The following is a 16,755-nucleotide window of genomic DNA, read 5'->3' on the forward strand; positions in this document are numbered from 1 at the left end:
ACGGCAAGAGACGCATACATTTTGGGAAGCCTTTCTGGGTTTCTCATGCCCACTGCAGCTGTACACTGGAGTCCACAGGCCCTTTCTTGCATAGCAGAATCTTTATTTACAGCACAGCTACAACTATAAAAATACAGCATATTAGGTCTGCGGGGTGGGACTCACAGACAGCAAGTACGGCTATTTTCTTTCTCCCTTTATCTGCACTTTGTGGGACATTCCACACTTCATCTGCTGTCTTTAATGTTTCCTCCCTCTCCTCAGCACTCGTTTTTCCCAGATCTTGTGGTGGTGAATCTTTCCATAGATTGACAGAAGTCACACAAAAATACAAACCCATCTGTGCCATGATGAGCATACATGCACACAAGATAACCAAGTGTGTGCACATGTTTACTTAGACATAGGACTCCATACCACATGCAAGGGGTGAGGAGAGCTGTATGTGTGCACATACATTTTTTGGACATTTTTGGAACCGTGTGTGTACACACACAGTCATTTCTTTGGAGTGAGGTGCCTTGCATTGGTAAATTGTATTTTAAAAAATTTAAATTGTATTTCAAACCAGTAAATAATGGCCTTTTAAGACAATCCATACATTATCAGTTCATTTTTGATCATTTTCTAGAACATTTTCCCCCAGCTGTTACAGTCATCTGATTCCATGTGTTGTATCTGTATTGAAAATAGCACGATTGCCTGAAATTCCTTCTGTATTTTTTTCAAACACAAGGGAGAAAGCACACTCCCTAATATATTTTATGGGCACACTCTCTTTGCAATATTTCCTTTGCAAAGGTCCTGCTCATATTTGTATCTTATTACTTTTCTTATACTGGATTTATTGATAGTTTCTAACAAAAATATGATTTCAGTATATTTACGGAACAAAACTCAATATATGAGACCCAAATTCAATTTTTTTCATCAAAATGGAGAACAATAAAGAATCTAAAGTCTTCAGTTCAGACACATAGCATCAAAAACACCTATATTGTTAAAAGAAATAACTCAATAACAGGGAAGTGATAGATATTACTTAAAGAACAGCATTAACTTTGTTTACCTTATCTGTGTTTCTAATAATCCAGACTATGACTTTGAGACTTACAAGTATTTTGGGCCTGAAATATGTATAATTTCAGTCATATTCTGTAAATGGGGAAAAATAATGCCTATGCATTAAGAAGCATTTATTTTATATTGTTACTTCTAGTAACATTATTATAGCTATTTAGCTGCATCCATATGAGGGGGTTTTGTTGGTGTTCTGCCATACTTGTTTCATAAATGTTTTTCATTTATAGGGGGGTTTGTGGTTCATGGTTCTTGGGTTATTCTTTTGCTAAAAGGTCATATTCTGTGTTTCTAATGGATTACTTTCAAAGAAACACTGTGGAGCTAGTTTGGGGGTAGGGGTGGGGTTTTGTTTTGCTTGTTTTTCTATTGACCACTAGCTAAAGGTTTGATTAATAACTTTGGTTAACAATAGATTTTTAGTTAAATAGATGAATGAATTCATTATTTACCTGTTCTTAGTCTCATGTGTATTGCCTAGTGATGATTATAGCTGTTTTAGAAATGATCCTTATTTATGATATGTTGCATCATCCAGAGATGTAGTAATGATTTTAGATTTTCCCCCTAAATTACAGGGCACTTTCCACTGAAAATGGTAAACAATATTACAAACTTAAAAAAAAGAAGTAATCTGATTTCAGGGAAGAGGGAACCCAGTGAAAGATGTGTGCTTTTATAAGGATGGACAATGGAAAGCAAAATAATAACTCCTAAGTTTGATTGTTCAAATATATTCTGCAATACAGAGAGCTGCATGCAGGCTGGAGCAGGCATGGGGCAGGAAGGTTAAGTAGAAGAGAAGGCACAATACTTCAGATTGGCAGTAGACTGCAGCAAGAATAATCTAATCAAAACTAAATTCAATTATCTAGTCCCAGGGCAGGCTCCTGGGACTGCTGCACTGAATGCTAGCAGAGCTCCTCCTAGACATTTTTCCCCAGTCAAACTCACATGATGAATGCAGATGAAATTTGAAATATGAAAATCTGAAATAATTTATGGAAGTTGTCAGAAATTTGGCCTGCTTGTGGTGTAATTTCCTCTGAGACGAGGCAGGCTGGCTCATTGCTTCTAGTCTCAGAGCAGTTGCTGGTCTTCCAGTGGATGGATCAACCCCTTTAAAATGCTCTTCCAGACAAATTACAGCTCATTACAGACAGCCTTGCACCATGCCATTATGTCAGAGGAAATCTTTTTTCATTTGCACAAATTTGCTTGGAATTCTCATATTTATTTGAGCATCCATTATCGAATCTGAACATTGAATTATCCACAATTATTTTCTGGGTAGGCGGATGTTTGTGTATATGGAATAGATAGCGACTGTGTAGATATACAAATATCACAGCATTACTGAAAATCCTCCTTACTTCAAACAACTGCATTTATGTAGTAAGCAGAACATATACATACACACACACACACACACACACACACACATATATATGTATATATATATATATATATATATATATATATATATATATATAGGCTATTTCCTGAAGACAGTCTTTTAGGAGATGCATTTACTTTCTCAAAGGAAGCATCTACAAAAAACAGCTCACTTCCCAGTGACTCAGAGCCTGCTCTTTGCAGCAATCACAATTAGAACTTTTGACTGTATACATGTAATTCGTGTATGGTCTGGCTACATGTGAGACATTCACAGTTATTATGTGCTTTAAATTCTATTCTGCAACAAACATGCTGTCTCTATCCCTGTTGTGCTCACATCTAGCACACCTTCCCCCCTGTCCTGTGTGAGATTGCAAGTAAGCACTGGCATGCAAGAAAATGGAAGGGGCAGTGATGGGACATATTCTGAAGCCCTCACTCCTTAGCTGTCAGGCAAATTTTGACTTAGTTAGGACTAGGAGTTAAATTATGTGCTCAATACTAATATTTTCTAGTTGGTTAACCTTGTTACTAGGCTGCTGATAGCACAACTTTATGGTTTTTTAACATTAGAAATACTCATTGGAAAAAGGATTTTACAAGTGGTAAATCCTGTGTGAAACTGTCCCTTTGAATTATCTGATCAGGGAGAGCAGAATCATGTGCAATTGTTCCTATGGATAGGAGTTACTACAGAGAAGTAGGCCAAAGTACCATTGAGACCATTTTTTGTTTTTTAATCACTGTCAATGTTAAATACCTAAAATTCCTGAAAATCTCTGTCCAACAAGAAAGAGAGTATCATCGTATTACTTTCAGTGAGTTTGAAGGGTCTATTTTAAAATATGAAAAGTTTTGTCTCTGTTTTAAGAAAAATTATATTGCAAATACTCTCAGGTCCCCATATAAAACTTTGGTCATATAAAATTTTTTAACTGTCTTTGGTATCTCAATATATAAATATCCTTTAACTTACTTCTGATCTATCCCAGCACTGAAGCTTTTATCCTGTCATTATTTGTGTCATATGAACTTCCCACAAAAATCTTGTTCCAGCCTTCACAGACCAAGACCTAAAGGAAAACAGAAGGCAGGACTGGTTTATTCATGGTGTTCACCTAAATACTCTTCCATTATTCGGTCAGGTTTATTATGCACCAAGAAAAGCCTCACAGTGTGATTGGATCTCACACAGTCTGGCTTTTATAGACAGCTGCATTTGGGACTGGTACTTTTATTTTCTTGAGACAGGATTTGGTTTGAGAACTCTGAAGAAACACCGCAGCAAAGCAAGCAGAGCTCAGTTTAATGAGCTTCAAGTGCCCCCACACATTGACTCAGAGCCCAGTGTGCTCAGCTGTCCAGTGTCCTGCTCTCAGGCTCCCTCCTCAGCTTTTGGCAGAAGCCTGCCCAGTGCTCAGGAGGAAGGTGCTCCAGCATGGCACAATTGCCTGTAGGTCCTTTCACTCCAGGTACTTGCATACAGCCTTTGGGAGAGGTATGGGGCACTGTCTGGAAGTGTTCAAGGCCAGGCTGCATAGGGATTTGAGCAACCTGGTCTAGGGAGGTGATGTTGCAGGGCAGGGGGGTTGGAACAAGGTAATATTTAAGGTCCTTCAAACCCAAACCAGTAATTGTAAGGTTCTGTGATTTTGTGACTGTGAATGTCTTTGGCAGAGCACCTTTTTGCTTTTTGTTATAATACAGAGAAGGGCACATGTTAACATGTTCATTCCTCTTCCCTCAGTATTGTAAATCATTGTGGTTATGCATTATTGAAGATGTACATTTGTCATTTTGACTCATTCCTTTTTCATTACTTCTCCAGAACATAATTAGAGGCATTTTCCTGTTTCTCAGACAGAAAGGATTTTTTTTCTAGTCACCAGATTATTTGAAGAACTCCTTAAAAGATATCTTCCATGACACTAGTCAAAAATATGCTGATCAGAAAACTTCCCATCCCAGAATATTTAGTTTGTTTTGTGATATATCCAGCTTTCTGCTACATGTTTCCCTTGTTACTTCATCAGATCATCTGCTTATATGAGAAGACTTCTCTTCATCTGGCTTTCCGCTCTGTACTCAGTGGAAGTTGGATAAGGCTGGACTGTTTGTTGGACAGACAGTACTCGGGAGAGACAGTTCAGTGATCTCAGGTGAGTTACCTCTGTCTGTGTGGGGACAGCACCTGGGCAGAAAGGGCTCCATCCCTGCTGGCAGATCCACCAGATGCTGTCATAAACACATGACAATAAGGCATCCTGCTATCTACAAGGACATTACTGTGAGTAGGTAGCTGTCAGTGACTTGCAAGTACTTGCAGAGACTGGGAGACCACCTTGATTCCAGCAAACTACCCCAACCTTGGACACCCTTAAAACATCTATTTGTGGCTGGTCCTAGGAGAGGTGTCAGTCGTTGCAAAGAGGAATTGGCAGTGTGTCGGGATGATAGCAGAGCAAGGATGAATCCTGATTGATTGTGAGGCTTATGAACATTAGCCAAATGTGGTCATTTGTGCAATTAATGCAATGATGCTGAGAACAGCAATATCTAGTATTTTATTGTAATTGTCTGAACAGAGTTTTGAACTAAGAAGGAGTAATTTTGCTACAATGAAAGTTATTTATGTTAAAGATACATAATGATATTAGGATTTCAAAAACTAGAGCCACAGACCCATTAAACTGAGAAAGCTTTGAGCTATTTTATATGTCTTGTATTTGCATTTTACTTATAATAAATATAAATTGTGAATATTCCCTTTAAAAATGTCAGAAAGAAAAATAATTACCTAGGAATCACCAATTTTTTTTATTAGGATTTTTGTTTCTTTTTGTGGTACAAATTTTAAAATATTAATGAAGTTAATTCCCCCACCCCCTCCATACCACTCGGTAGTGTTGTCAGGTTGGAAAAAGAAAAAAGTCACAGAAAGATATAACTTATTTAAGTCAGCACATTCTTTCATCTGGATAGCTGTTGCATGGCTGGAATAGGCTGTAGCCTCCCAGCTTCTCTTTGCTGCAGGAAACTTTGTAATAGCACTTAAATAAATAAAGAGACTGGGTAGGAGATTATTGCTTTCATTGTGCTATTGTATATGTGTATTATAGAGTCACCCCGTAGATTGACACAATTAGTTGAATGCAGGACAAGACAAATGTTGTATATGACAGTGGGGTAGTATTGAAAGATGACCCCATATCTGGAGAGCTCAGAGTTATGGATCCATTGATGGCTGTTACCAGTGTTTTGAAGCGTGGCTGTTAAATTTTGCCTGCTGGCTTCTGGCTGCTGGCCTGCCGGCCCGCCTGCCTGGGCAACCGCGGGGCTGAATGAAGCTGCAGGCAGCTTCAGCACTTTGTTCCTCTGTCATAAAAACTGACCACTGACAGGAGGAGCCTCTGCCAGGCCCAGTGGGGGTGCAGCACCATGGATCTTTGTCGCTCCTTTTCACTCCCTGTGCTGCTGCTTTGGAGCAATCTAAAGGGCTAGGACGCTTTCAAATGCTTGTATATGGCAGCATAGGATGAGAAAAGAGACTCTGCCCACAAAGAAAATACCCTAAAAAAAAAGGGATTTCTAATAAAATATAAGGCATTTCCTCCACAAAAAAAATAAGACCATAATAAGATACTTAATGGTGACTGACAGCTCAGCCTCTCTGACTGCCAGCCATTTTCTTTTTAGATGCACACATGTGTGATCAAAACATGTATGCTATAGGTAGCTAGCTCAAAGTAACCAGCCTGGAAGATGCTGGAAAAAATTCTTCTCTACTTTGTTTTGAATATAGCTGTAAATATTTTATATTCTTCAGTCTTTGATGATCATTTCACCTGTAAACAGGAAAGCCAGTATATTCCCTGTTAAAAAACAAAACCCCCCAAAATATAAGCATTTTAAGTAAATGTTTCATGCATTTATCAGGAGAATTATTCAGGAAACATCAGATTTTTTTTTTTGTCTAAATTCCTGAGTAACTAAGACTTCTGCAATCCTACTCTCTGGGCTGTATGTTACTGCATGTGTTTGCCTAAGCACGTGCCCTAGCATGGGAACCCAGAGGACAGCCTGAAATCAATCACTTCATCAGGGGAGTATTCTGGCTGTGACATACACAGATAACTCTGTCATATAAAGGAGTTGACATAAGCTGAAGAAGACCTCATATCACTGTGGAGTTTTCTTATTACTGACCAGGTAGGAAACATTTTTTGAATGAGAATACCACAGTAGCCTACACTTCATTGGTTTGTATCAAGTCCCTGTGAAAGGATGAAACTTGTGAAGAGTTCCTGTCAAATTAATGAATCAGGAAGAAGATGGACTTTTGAACCTCTTCTGAACATCTCATAAAATAATGGGAACTGCCAGTCTCCAGGCTTTTGCACTATCCAGTGTCTCTGTTGCGGTCCCATGGATGCTATACTGGCAGAAAGCCCTCTGGCTGGTCACTGCCACCAACTTTCTGGGCTTTCACAACCTCTTTCTCTTCCACTTTGCATATTGGGAGAGAAAGAAAGTGCTCAGGACAAAGACAGTACATGTGAGATGATGAATTTAACCAAATCATGGATTCCATAAAGATTGGGTGTTCAAGTTGTCAGGAGAGTAACCCCATTACTATAAAAGTAACTGACTCATTCTCTAGAGTGCCTTTGCAACAATTTTTGTGGTGACTCTGGGAAAGGAGACATGTCACAGAACAGGGTGGGACACTTGGGTATTCCTTCTGCAAGGACCCAGCAAATCTTGGTATTCCTTGCCAGGAGGGGAGAGACAGTTTAGTATTAGCACTAAACTAGGTAGGGGGGAGACAGGGATTTGGCTGGTGTCAGGGAATCAGACTGGCAATCATCAGACTTGTTTTCTGATCTTTATTTCATTCTACTGTGTCCTGGTTTCCAAGACAAACTATGCACTGTTTGTTATCTCATAGCATATTTTTTTCCTTCAAAAAGGAGTAGATATGTAATTCTCACCCTGACAATGTTGCCAAACTGTGAAACTCGATGTGCATTATGATCTCCGGGAAGTCACCGGTAACTGAATACAAAATAACAGCTTTTTTTCATTACCTGCTCATTCATTAATACTTGAAAAATGTTCTGAGATCCTTGGATGTAGAGTACAATAGAATATACTGTAATGTTCTTGTTAATAATAAAATCAAGATAATTTAGAGATAAAAGGAAATTGATAGATGTAATAGAGTTTGTATCTAGGAAGAAACAACCAGCAGTTTCTCTTTTCATTGTTCCAAATGTCTGTTTGGTTTCCAGAGACAAATTGAACTGTACTAATAATTTCATTTAACTCACTGATTTCTTTTATCCTGTTTTATTTTTCCCAAAGCACTACTGCTTTTGCAAGACAACAATAATCATGACTCACCCTTCGTACACATTTTGTAATAAAGTTTTTCTCTTATTCATCCTTAACTTCTCAGCATTGAGGAAAGGTAAAAACTTAGTGGAGTTTTCTATCCAAAAGTTTTGTTTAGTTCTTTACCTTTGCTGCTAACTACGGGTGTGAATACTCCCAACCTAAGGCAGCTGATGAGGAGGATTCAGTTCACATCTGTAAGGGTTCCTACTTCGTGTCTCTCTTAAATCTCTCATTCTGCAGGTATAAACAGCTCCTCAGAAATCAGTGGGATTTCATAAGGTGAACAAGATTTTCGCTTTGCTGACTACAGTAAGAGTTTTATCTGATTGGGGATTGAGGTGTTAGTCCCAATGGTGAATGATCAAAGCCAAAGTGGTAAAAGATGAAGTGAAAAAATGAATAGTGATCATTTTCCCCTTACAAACTGTTCTTGTTGCTGTATTGAATTCTGCCTCTGTACAAATAATTCAAACCATCTCTTTTCATTACATATTTTCAACCACTATTAAAAGGGGAAAAACTGTTTCTAGAACTTTGCTATTACTGAGAACTACAAGATAGTGTAGAGGATTTTTTTTTTTATTCATCACAGGAACCCTAACTGCAGGGTTTCAAAATATTCTTGTCCTTGCAATCAGACCACATTTGGTTGTAAAGGTAAAAGGCACAGACAAGGTTTAGAAGATCACTCCTTAAGAGGATACATTTTTACATAAGATTTTTCCTGCCACTAACTTACACAAAACTAAGGCATACAGAATGTGTGTTTTTGTATACATATACTCAAGGTACTACTTTGCACATTTTAATCAGTGAACTGATTATTTTTGTGGGACCTCAATGAGTCTCTTCCATGTAGACAATTATGATCAATAGGATATGTTTGCATATCAGTCTTTATAAAATCAGAGCTTTTCCATCTAATATTTGCATGGCACTAGTTTTAGTTTACCTCAAAGGAGCCATCAAAGAAATAAAAAATTTTAAAAAATTAAACCTGAGGAGGGTTTATACACAAAGCTAAGCATGCCACAATAACAGGACACTCTCTCCTTGCTTGTCAGGATCCAGGACCCAGTTTTTTGCCCTGTCAGCAGGAATGGGGCACCACCACCACCATCCTACTAGGACCACAGTGGATGACCTCCACAATGTTCACATTCTCTGGGATCAGGGCTTGGCTTATATTTCTCCCTGCCAAAAAAAGAGTGGCCAGCTCAGCTGGGAAGCCTTGGGGACCTCAAAACTCCATGGAATATGACACCAGATCTGTAGGCCGTCTTCCACCCTTCCATTTGGGACATTGAAAACAGCAGAAATTTTAACATCCATTATTTAATCTATTTGTCAAATACTATTGCAGCGTCCACATCTGTTGGCTCACTTCTCTCCTGCTCACATATGTGTGTGTTGGGGCTGTGTGTGCTGCAGGCATTATGTGTGTGCCACCACACCAGAGAGGGATTTTGTTGCGATGGGCACCATCTCCATCACCAAAGCCTTGGTCTGGGGCAAGTCTCTGGTTGAGACTGCTCTGTCTTAAAGGGCAGATCCCTATCCCCACACTTGTGGGCTCATAACCTCTAAGTTGTGGGCCGAGCCAGGCCAGGTCCTGGGCTCCTCTGGCAGGCAACTGCATGGGCTGGGGCTGGCAGGGCTCCATGGGAGAGTGAGGGTGCGTGCATTATTCTGTGTGTGTGTGTGTGTGTGTGCCTGTGAGTGTGTCAGGAATGCCCTTCTGGCCCGTGTGTGTATGGGTGTGTGTGTGTATGGGGGTGTGTGTGTGTGTGTGTGTGCCTGTGAGTGTGTCAGGAATGCCCTTCTGGCCCGTGTGTGTATGGGGGTGTGTGTGTATGGGGGTGTGTGTGTGTGTGTGTGTGCCTGTGAGTGTGTCAGGAATGCCCTTCTGGCCCGTGTGTGTATGGGTGTATGGGTGTGTGTGTGTGTGTGTGTATGGGTGTGTGTGTGTGTGTGTGTGTGCCTGTGAGTGTGTCAGGAATGCCCTCTGGCCCGTGTGTGTATGGGTGTATGGGTGGGTGTGTGTGTGTGTGTATGGGTGTGTGTGTGTATGGGTGTGTGTGTGTATGGGGGTGTGTGTGTGTGTGTGTGTGCCTGTGAGTGTGTCAGGAATGCCCTCTGGCCCGTGTGTGTATGGGTGTATGGGTGTGTGTGTATGGGTGGGTGTGTGTGTGTGTGTGTGTGCCTGTGAGTGTGTCAGGAATGCCCTCTGGCCCGTGTGTGTATGGGTGTATGGGTGTGTGTGTGTGTGTATGGGTGTGTGTGTGTGTGTATGGGGGGGTGGGTGTGTGTGTGCCTGTGAGTGTGTCAGGAATGCCCCTTTCACCCTCCTCACCTCCCCGGCAGCGCACTCCTGCCTCAGGCGGCTGGTGGCTCAGTGCATTGGCTGATTAGGTAACAACAGAGCACCTTCCCTCCCTGTTTCCTCTCAATGCGCTTGGGCCACGGCTTTTGAAGGAGCCCGGCCCTGCCACTATCCAGCCATTATAACGGGATGTATGGGGCTTTATCCGGAAAAAGCTCAGCCTTGCCCCAGGCTTCATCAATCATTTAGACCGGTTCAAATCCCCTTCATCGTGTTCCGCCTCATTAAACCTATCGAGGGGGACTGAAGAGAGTTTGTATAGGTCCAGAATGCCTGTACACTCCTCTCTATCTCAGATAGTGAGGATTAAAAAAAAAATAAAAAAATAAAAAAAAAAATAGAAGAAAAAGGCAGAAAGGCAAAGAAACGATTAAATCGATTAAAAGGGGTATCTATGCCCTGTCCGCTGCTTTCACGCGTGAGCCGGGCCGGGCGTCCCCTCCTGACGGTGGCTTGTGGAGCCCCTTCACACTCGGCCCGTGCTGTTGGCCCCGGGGGACACCCAGCAGCCCCCCGAGCCATTAAACAGCCCGCAGGTGTAAAGCCGGGGCCATGGGGTCTGCCCTGGCCCCTCTGCTCGTCTGCAGTCACGGGAGGCGAACAGCCCCGTGCACATCCCTGCAGGCAGGGAGAGAATGGGCCGGCTGCCACTGCGTCCCGTGCCAGCCTTTTTAAAATAAACGAATTATTTTATCCCCTGGGAGAGAAAGAGGAATGAGCTCCAGCAAAACTGTGCCGATTGTTATTTATCCTTATATTTTTTTTTTTTATTCTGACGACGTCAATCGCCAAACTTGTCGGTGCCTTGTCCCTCTTGTTCCCGCTCCCCGGGTGGTGATGCTTCGCTCCGCGCCCGGAGCCGCGCTCGGAAACCGGGCTGCAAATTGCTGACATCTGCATTTAAAACAAAGAGGGACGGACATCTGCAATATCGCCGATCCCTTCTGATATTAATAGTCATAAAACCCGCAGCGATTACCGAAAAGGAACGTGTCAAATTGCCGAGACTCTGGGTGGGGTTGGGTCTAAAAAAAAGGAAGAGAAAAAAAGAAAGAACTAACCAAACAAAATAATAATAATATATATAAAAAAAGGCAAAGCACCGAATCCAAGTCTGTATTTTAACTTTTTTAATAACGATTTTTTCCTGTGTTGTAAGCTTGCACCGAATCCTGGAGGAATTGCTAAATCAGATTAAGGTTATATTTTGCAACAGACTGGATGGAGCAATAAAGGAGAAAGCGCGGAAATGGGACTTCACCCATCAATTAGATCTCTATTAGCAGCCAATGCAGGCTTCACCACAGGAAATGTCACGTCCCGGCAGAAGCAGAGCCTTTCACTTTCCCCTGAAATGAAACAATTCTTCATGCTCGCAGACCCCGGGCGAGCCGAGCCTTTGTTCGCCCGGGTGCAGAGGGTGCGCGTCCCGCCAGCACCTGCTCGCTGCCTGCGCCCGGAGCCGAGGCCGGGCCACCGCCTGCACAGGTTGCCCCAACACCTGCGCTGCTCGCCCTCCTGCCCAGCACCCAGGAAACCGCCGCCTTAAAAGGCTCTATTAATATTAAAGGGGTTATTCCAGTCATAAACGGACCATTACCAACACAATGGGCAGTATTTTGAATAGCAGGTCGGCTCATCTGCCTCCATAGATCATAACTGCCAGAACCGTCCCCCTCTCCCCCCGTGGCTCCCCATCCCCGGCTCCTTGGGGCTTGCGGAGCCAAAGACTCTTTCGCATCGGTCTCAGCAGCGGCACCGTCGCAGGGTGTGGGGCCGTGCTAAGCCGAGGCAGAGTGTGCCGCTCTCCGGGGTGCAGAAAGAGGCTTCTTTACACCGTGTGAAGCCGAGTGCCGCGGGGAGCTGGGCTCTGCCAGGCAGGGCGCGCCTGGTACTTCTCCCCCTTCTTCCCCCTCCGGCACTGCAACCAGACGAGCCACCGGCTTCGGGAGCGTACTGCGGGGAGGGAGGCAGGGAAGGGCACGGGGCCTTTCCCGCACACGTCCCCCCTTCCCCCTTCCCGCTCAGGGAAAAGAAAGAGGAGAAAAAAAGGCGTTGAATTTGCCCATAAGCAAGAAAGGTGCAACAGGAAAGGAATGGCCAAGAAGGGGAAAGTCACGGGGGGGGGATAAAGGGAGCTCTGTTGCCCCGGTCCTTGTTGTTCTTGCTGCTGCTCCATTCAGGCACCGAATTCAAATGGATATTTTACAGCTCAGTCCAGCTGAACAGGGGCTCAATGCGTGAAAGCTGCCGAGCTGCCTCCGCGGACATGCTCTGGGCCCGATATTATAATTTTCATAATGCGCTTTTATGTAGCTTCAGCCTCCTCCGGTGAGGAGCCCGCAGAGCGGCTGAAAGGGGCTTTGAGAGACTGGGGAGCGGGGCTGCAGCGAGCTGCGAGCCCCCCGCCGGCGTGAGTGGCACCGCCTGCCCCGGCCGAGGGCTCCTGCCTCCAGCCCCCAGTCCCCGGCTCCGCCGCGCTTCCCCGCCCGGCCGGCCCCTCCAGGCCCGCTCCGGCTCCGCGTCTCCGCAGGGCTGTGCGCATCCGTCCTGGCCAAAGCGGCACAGGGGCACCGGGACAAAGCTCTGCTTCATCCCGGGCCCCTGGCGGCCGCTAGCGACGTCCTGCCCCGGCGGAGCGTCTGCTACACCGGCCCGACCGGGGAAAAAGGAAAGGAAAGAGGGATTCTCCCCCTCAGACAGGCAGGAGGGAGGGCAGCTAAACAGTAGAGAAACAGGAGAGTTATTTCCGTCCCTACAAGCCAGGTCGACTGAAAAAATAATGCAGCTGTATATTTATCATCCTGGGTAAGTCATCTGCTGCTAGCTAAGAGGGTCCCCGGCTGAATCGCTAAGCGGCTGGAGCCAGTGCCTGGGAATGAGATTCGAAAGGTTATTGATTTCCCTTCGGGGCCAAATGAGCCAGCGCCGCCAGGGCCCGCCCGCCCCCGCCCCGCTCAGCAGGTGCGGGAGCCGCGCTCGTCGTGTGAAAACATCCGAGGGCTCCCCTCGCACAAGTTCTGCCATCCCCTTCCCTCCCGGCTCGGGAGGCGCCCGGCGCCAGCCGCTGAAGAGATAGTCACTGACAGAAGAAAAGGCCAAAGCAGATATTTCTAGGGCCCGTTTTAGCTTCAAGAACGTCCGTAAATATTTGCCTGACAGACTGAAGAAAGGGAAATTTAAAAGAACGAAGAAAAAATATGAAATCAGGAAAAAAACAAACAAACAAAAAAACCCCAACAAAACATCACACTAAGACCCTGAGAGAACAGAATCCACGGAGAGGGAAGCGTGCTGCGGCGGGGATGCTCAGGCCCGGACAGCGACACCGCGGTCCCTCTTGGCTTAGGGATACAGCAAATAAGGAGGCAAGGGAGAAATCCGATTATCTGTCTCTAGCGTGGCTTTTGACGTTTCGCACGGGGCGAAAGGCTTCCTAAGGAGAAAATTGTTTTATCTCGCTACTTATAACTGCGACTTGAATATGAGCGGCTTGCCCCCAAAATCTTGTGTAGCTCCGGCCGCGTGTCACTTGCTAAGCCCCTGCTGCAGAGTTATAAACACATGGAGTCATTTTTAAAGCAGGCCAAGTCCGGAGGCGTGTGCTCTCCCTCTTTCATGTGTCCCCAAAACCTCCGCAGCCACTCTGGGGGTGCGGGAGGGTGCCCGGGGGCTCTGCCAGCGCAGCCCTGCCCACCCTGGCCTCGCCCACGGCCTGCCTGAGCCCCGCTGCTCCCCACGGCACATGAGGCTCCAGCTCTCTCCTCCGGCCCTCAAGAAGAGCTAGAATGTGGGCAGAGAAACAAATAAATATGGCTTCGCCCGAGTAAAGGGAAAAAATAAAAAAAAAAACCCAATAAAGTTGTTTTTTTTTTATCTCGTTCAGGTGGAATTTCACCCTGGGAAGCGTTCACAGCCCCTAAATCTGCATGGCGTGGGTGGCTGTGTCTCTCACCCACGGACCTGGGAACCACCAGTGGCCACAAACCGCTTTAACCCTTTCCTGCCTCCTTGCCCCGTGCTCCTCTGCAGAGGTGGAAATGTTCTCGGGCAGCTGGACCACCTCCTCCCCCAGCACTGTTCTCCCCCCAGGGGACACGAGAGGCCCTGGGTCCCGTCTGCGCTCTGCAGAAGGATCCGGATGCTTGCTGAAGGCGGCTATGCCCGTCGCAACGTGGATGCTGCTGTTTCTGGATCGTTTTGGTCGTGAACCTACTGCGCTCATGTTACAAATGCAATTAATAGTAAAAGCAGCCTTTATCTGAAGAGCAGGAGGCAGCTGCACACCGCAGGTCATTATCCATTAGCGGGTAGTGTTCAGCACTTAGCGGGACTGTCGTGTTCAAGGCAAGGGGAGGAAAAGCAAAAGCCTTATCTCCTGTCTTAGTCCTTCCACCACTCTCCTGTGCCCGGGAGGGAGGCCAGCTAGCGGCAGGCTGTCCCGGGCCGGGCTCCGGAGGAGTGTGGGGACCTGGCCCCCGCGGGGCCAACCTCCTGATTCAGTGGAGGACTTCAAGTCTTCTAAATACATATCCTTCTCTCCTGCCCCCTTCCCAGAAGAGTCCTCCGGTTTGCTTCGTTGCAATAGGCAGGGGTCGGCAAGTGCCGAGCCACCCCTGGCCCCAGTCGTGGCAAAGCGGCTTCGTGCCTCAGTTTCCCTGTCCTGCGGGCCCAGGTCAATGCTCCCACCTCACTTTGTGAAACACATCCAGACCGATGTCCTGTGCTGCTGATGCAAGAGGTGTTTCCACACCTCCGCGGGCCTCCCACACAACACGAGGGGTTCCAACCCCGCTCGGGTGAGTGTAGCATCTCACGGGCTGGACTTTAACCCTCAAGACATCCCTCTCGGGACACTCAGAGAGCAGACAGAAACCCAAGAGGCAGAAACCCTCCCCTCGGCCACACAGTAAGGCTCTACCTGCTGTGGCAATTTGGCAGAATCCAGCGAGGTCTCCGCCCAAGACTTTTAGGGTTTCTCACCCGTTAAGTGAAAGTTCAAGAACACACTGAGGACATCCAACAGGTCTGGCTAAAACCTCACTTGGGCCACTCACTCCTGGCAGCACAGAGCTAAATACTTCCTCTGCAGTGTGGGGAACTGCAGTGAACCATCTACCATCTGCTTAAACCTCAGGATAAGATGAAATATCTTATTGATTTAGACTCTAAAAGAAATAGAGGAAGGAAGTGGGGAGAAAAAAAAAAAAAAAAAAAAAGAAGGGAAAAAAAAAAAGCCAACCCCAAACCACTCTGTTCTGTATTTCTGTATTCTGGAAAAAGGAGGGAAAAAAGCACTTCTGCATAGCTCAGTGGGGAAAAAGGTCAAGCTACTATTGACAAGTATGTAAAGACATCTTCTAACCATGGGAAAACATGTATAAATTGTTTCGACTCACTGCATTCAAAACCAATGGAAGTGAATTACAAAACTGCACTTCTTGCATTGTTGGACTGAAAGGATATCTATTTATCATCTTATAAGACAGCTCGAACGATCTTTATCTGCTTTGCCCACTTTCTGACCCAAATTCAGGGTTTTTATGGAAAATTGCAGTCAGTTTGATTGATGAAATCCAAAGATGTCTAAAATGGCACCAAAGATCTCCAACTGTGCAGACTCCAACCGAGGGCTTCAATGTTGGCATTGTTCCTACGAAAAAAGTTGAGAAAACGAGCAAAAGTTAGGGAATTTCTGTTTAAAAACTTCAAATTTCAATGAGGATCCCAAACCTATTATCCCTATTCATGGGGTGAGCTCTGTGAACATAAAAGTATTTCCCACACATTGCAAAACAACAACAACAAAAAACCCCTTATTTTTAAGCCACTCCATAAACCTTCTTTGTAAAACGCTGAATAACCCTGTGCAGTAAATAAACCCAGCGGCTCCAGTTTAGAAATCATGTAAATTTAAATTCTACAAACAGGAAGCTCTTGTATAAAGAGAGAGGAGGGGGGGAAAAGTATGTATATATATATATATATATTTCATCCGCAATTAAAGAGAATCTTAATTTAAAATTCGGACACAGGCTGGAAAATGATTTTTAAACCTGGTGTGTGACTTCAGAGGGTTTAAGTCAGGGTTTAGAGGGAGCAGCTCTGCAGGAGATGCTCTTTCCCAGCCTTCCTCGTAGAAGGTGGGTAAACTGCTGCCTGCCAGGATTTAACTGGCAACACATGGAGCTGCGAGCTGGGGCCCTTGCAGGTGGGTGAGAGCTCGCTGCCCTCTGGACCAGCCCAGATCCACTCGGGAAAAGGCTGTGGCGCAAAGCTCCGGCGCTGACCGGCCACGGAGCTGTTTGTCAGCGGCTCCCCGTCTCGTTTAGGGCTACGCATTATTGTGGAATACTGTCACCTGCCTAATTGTGCTAAATGGCCACCTCCTATTATTAATAATAGCTGGAACGTGGCTCCTAGACACGTTACCAAGACTGGGAAGCTGATGAATGAAACCCCTACTAGGGAAAATCTTGGTAGCTGTCTTCTGTCGC

The 16,755-nt window shown here is 45.1% G+C and overlaps 1 long non-coding RNA gene across 1 annotated transcript; it reads right to left on the reverse strand.

Moving 5' to 3' along the window:
* Positions 1-15,102: 15,102 nt before the first annotated feature.
* LOC111928385 (uncharacterized) lies at positions 15,103-16,499 on the reverse strand. The gene is made up of 2 exons (XR_002864080.2): positions 16,315-16,499; positions 15,103-15,911 (listed from the first exon to the last, which is right to left on the reverse strand). It is a non-coding gene; the product is annotated as an uncharacterized LOC111928385 (long non-coding RNA).
* Positions 16,500-16,755: the final 256 nt, after the last annotated feature.

Source organism: Cyanistes caeruleus, chromosome 5 (genome assembly GCF_971803275.1).
Source record: "Cyanistes caeruleus chromosome 5, bCyaCae1.hap1.1, whole genome shotgun sequence".
Lineage (NCBI taxonomy): Eukaryota > Metazoa > Chordata > Aves > Passeriformes > Paridae > Cyanistes > Cyanistes caeruleus.